General features: G+C 42.7%; 1 long non-coding RNA gene across 1 annotated transcript; it reads left to right on the forward strand.

Moving 5' to 3' along the window:
• The first annotated feature begins 661 nt into the window (after positions 1–661).
• LOC103630476 (uncharacterized) lies at positions 662–1372 on the forward strand. Its single transcript, XR_555086.2, has 3 exons — positions 662–816; positions 962–1040; positions 1345–1372. It is a non-coding gene; the product is annotated as an uncharacterized lncRNA (long non-coding RNA).
• Positions 1373–4565: the final 3193 nt, after the last annotated feature.

Raw genomic sequence — 4565 nt, forward strand, 5'->3', positions numbered from 1 at the left:
GCTCATCATATCGTATCAAGTTTAGAGGCTCCTTCGGGCTGTTTCGATCCAACCTAATCTGGAGAGTACATGCAAAAAAACAAGTGCAAGGTTTTCGCATGGACAATGACAATGGAAAAATTCCTCATCGCGGCCAATTTACAAAAAAGGATCTGGCCTCACCAAGATCACTGCGCTCTATGTAATAGGCCACTGGAAACTTGCATCCATTTGGCATTGCTTTGCCCTTTCGCCAAATCTGTTTGGAGACTCACCTTGGCATAGGGGCATTTCGAAGAAAATCTAGTCATTTCGTCAGAGGAGCCTACCAAGCTAACCCGGTGGTGGGAGGTATCCCAAGCCAAGATTCCGATAGGTGAAAGAAGGCAATTCAACGAAGTAGTGATTTAAACTATTTGGAAGGTGTAGAGTCGTAGATTCTCTTTGGTTCTTTTGCACCTTCGTGGTGTCTGGAATGATGTTAGGAGGGTGTTTCTTCGTTTTTTAAGCATGTACATAACCTATTCCCTATCTTAATTGAAAGGCAGAGCTCCTGCTAGTTTTCAAAAAAAAATATTTCTCTGTTCAATAAAGATAACCTTGGCAGATTCCATGAGACTTGAGTAGGCTCTATCTATATACTTTCAAAGATCTTCATGACTTCATATTGGGGAAAGCACCTTAGATCATGTTATTCCACAATTGATGTAATAATGCTGGTACATTGTGCAGATGGTTTTTTCTGCTCTTGCTTTGTCTCAATGCGAGGTGATTTGGTACTTCCAACATGTGGGGATTGCATCATCAAAATCTACTCGATTGAAAACTGTTGACATTGTGAGTTACTCCGCTCTTATTTTTTTCCTTGGATTCAATAAGTTGTTGTTCCAGTATTCTATTGCTTTCTAAAAGCAGAGGTTTCTTGTCATCTCAAAAAAGAAATGTTGTTCCCTTCCATACTAATTGTTGACTGAACTTTCAGGATGCGATAGACCCAACTATTGGTTTCTTACTAGATGGAATAGGCAAACTTTGTTGCCTGGTTCGTAAATACATAGCAGGTTCTTCCAAACCTGTTGCTTTATTTGGGCTAGTTAATGTTTGCTTAGTTCATGTTGCAAGCACTACCTTAGAATATAGCATATTAGATTCAACTGGTAGGATTGTATTCATTAATATATGTTGAGTAAATTTTTCATTCATGCCTTAAGAAGATTATGTTTTTCAGTGCTGAATTTATATACTGATGCACATCTCTTTGTTTTTGGACAAATAAAGTATTATAAAAAAACTTAAGTTTGTCCTAAAGTAGCAGTGTTGAATTTTTTTTCATTTTTATCAAATGACACATTTTTCTCTTTGCAGCAATAAAAGGTTATGCCTGTTAGAAACTATCGTGTCTAGGATCGATTCCTAAGTCCCTAGATACCAATCCGTAACTAAAAGTAAACCTAGATGACGAGTAGATCTGATCTACTGAGAGGAATAGAGAAACACACCTTTGTTGTTACTGTCTTATCGTTGCCCTGCAGAGAAGCAGCAGGCATCGAGATCCGAGCCGTTGTAGGTTGTCGCGTTTCTAGACACTCCGACGCCTAGGCGATGGGGGCCTCTAGGGACTAGGGTTTTGGGGTGAGGTACTAGCGTTGGCCTTTCTTGTGACCCCTTAGTCCTATATTTATAGCGTCGTGTGCCTGGGGGCTCCAACCGAGATTAGCGTGGGCCCTCCCGATCAAGGGCCCGATTAAAGAGACGATAGTTGGGTTAAGCCCAATTCGGTCTCTATTGACCAGCTGTAGAGGACACACCCAACAATGCCTTATCATATTTGTTATCCAGTGCTGGAAGAATACGGTTATGGCATATTTATTATTGAATCTTTGTTTGAAATGTAGGTTAACAAAATTGGCAGAGATTCTATCTCTTATGTGGAGTCCCTTATTGAGTCTATCATGGGTGGGTTGGAAGGTTTGAATTTGATAAATATTCTAGATTCAGAAGGTGGATTTGGCTCATTAGAGATGCAGGTAGATAATTTCTGAGTTTATCTTTACGATTTTTGGCTTATAGCTTTAAGTCTCACTTCTAAAATCTTGCCAGCTTTCCCTAGAGCAACCAGCTCTTCGCTTAAATAACACAAGAGCAAAGGGTGTTTCAAACTTGTTAACTCCAGGATACGAGAGCTATCCTGACAACAGTTCATCAATTAAGATGTCGGTCAAGTTGTTACTTCACACCACTATTTAAATATTGCCATCATTCTATTGACTTGAGTATAATTATTTATGCCTCAAAAACAAGCTGGAAGCTGCTATGCAAAGGCTGACAAGTTTGTGTTCTGTTCTAAATGACATGGAGCCTATTGGTGTTCTCAACCATGTTTTTGTTCTACGCGAGGTATGCACAATTTATGTTCACTGTGAAGTAGATATGCATGACATGTTAGCTTTTTAGGATAACATAATAATATGCAATAACAAGATCATTGGTGGTTCATGTCTATTAAGCTGATGGATAGTATTCTTGTTTTTCATGTTATGGTAATAAACTTATGTGAAAAAGGATCTAAAAAGAATGATGCAAGGAGTTTTGTATTTTCAAAAGGAAATTACTGCTTATGTTGTTTATTCCTTAAACTGCATGCATATCCTTGTTTGCACTTTTTAAGATAAATTAAGATTTTATTGAAAATAAAACGACTACATTGAGTTGTTTGACTTATCTAGGTTCTTATCAATGAATCTCAGTTCAGTTTCTACTACTTTTGTGAGCACCCTGGACTGTATTGGGTTGTTGTTTTGTTTCAGACCTATAACAGCCATGCTTGTGTTGGCCCTGGTGGCCCCTTTAAGTTTCAATGTCGTTAATGTGCAGTGCTGCAGTTTCATCCAGCTGTCGGTAATTAATCGGGGTCCTTTTCTCCTCCATGTCTGACTTTAGCATCCTGTGCTGGAATGTAAGGGGTTTAAATTTGCAAGCGCGCCGAGATGCAGTGCGCGTGATGATCTCCACCACCACTTGCCATCTTGCCTGTTTGCAAGAGACTAAATTATCAATGGTCGACAGGTCCATTGTGACGGCGCTTGGAGGACCAAAGCTTAATAATTTTAGTTTTAAACCTGCGGAAGGAAATAGTGGAACCCGGGGTGGTATTCTTTTACTTTGGGATAGCGACCTACTCGGATTATCTAATTTTACCATCGGAGAATTCCACATATCCGCAAATGTCTCTCTTAAGGATCGTCGTGCTTCCTTCTACCTGACAGTCGTCTATGGACCATCTTGCAGAGGCCGCAAGCCTGATTTTCTAAGAGAGATGAGTGCACAGAGGCCTCCTCCACCTTCCCCCTGGTTGGTCCTTGGGGATTTCAACTGCACATACAAAGCAAGCGATAAAAACAATTCTAGGATCAACCCTCGCCTAATGCTTCTGTTCAGGCAAGCTCTCGACATTTGCGACTTGAAAGAAATTCCTTTGCAAAACAGGAAGTTCACTTGGAGCAATGAGAGACGACACCCCACTCTCGTAAGACTAGACAGATTCTTCTGCAACTCTGAGTGGGAGGAGATGTTCAGTATATTTGGACTACATGCGCTATCATCCTCGGTCTCTGACCACTGCCCGCTGCTCCTATCCAATACAACTATGCCGAGGCATCCACGTTCCTTTAAATTTGAGAATTTCTGGACCAAATTACCAGGTTTTCAGCATACAGTTGAGCAAGCCTGGTTGGCGCAGACCCAACATCGCGAGCCTTTTCATAGGTTGTACTACAAACTGCAGTTCACGGCCAAGGCGCTTAAGGAATGGAGCTCCAAGTTAATACCTGATGCTAGACTCTTTATGTATATGGCCCTAGAAGTTATTCTAAGACTGGACATGGCACAAGAAAATAGGGGGCTATCTGACATGGAAGTGAACCTCCGAAATAGATTGAAGATGCGTATCCTTGGCTATGCGGTAATTGAAAGGGCATAGAACAGGCAAAACTCACGCATGCTTTGGCTTAAATTCAGAGATGCCAACACTAAATTTTTCCACCGGAAAGCTGGCTCCAGGAGGCGAAAAAAATTTCATTCAACGGTTGTGGACCGGTAATGGGTGGGTCTTCTCTCACAATGAAAAAGCACAAGAGCTACAAAATTTCTTCCATAATGCTTTAAAGCGGCTGTCGGTACCCTGGATCAGGGGTACCCTCTTCTACAGCATGAAGGCGCCGCTCTCGTGCAACACCTCAAGGCCACACGGAGAATGGCACCCAACCCCACCACATGGGCAGGTCCAAGGGCGCCACGTGGCAAGGAAAGGAAGTGCATTCCATGTATTCAACGTTGGGTCCGGACCTCCATAGAAGGACGCCGGACCCCTATGCGTACAAGTCCGGAGCCCCCAAGAAGGCACGCTGGGCCCCTTGGGAGGATCCCAGTCCCCCTTCGAGTGAGGTCCGAGCCTTGGCAAGGTCCCGGGACAAGAAGGACCCTGGCATGAGTAAGGGTCCGGTGCTGGCACGTGTCCAGACCTTCCCCTGCGCTCCCCACTATTATCGCATGGCTTGTGGCCCGTGAAGCTAACGGGCCGAGCCTGA

The sequence above is a fragment of the Zea mays genome, chromosome 6 (genome assembly GCF_902167145.1).
Source record: "Zea mays cultivar B73 chromosome 6, Zm-B73-REFERENCE-NAM-5.0, whole genome shotgun sequence".
Taxonomy (NCBI): domain Eukaryota; kingdom Viridiplantae; phylum Streptophyta; class Magnoliopsida; order Poales; family Poaceae; genus Zea; species Zea mays.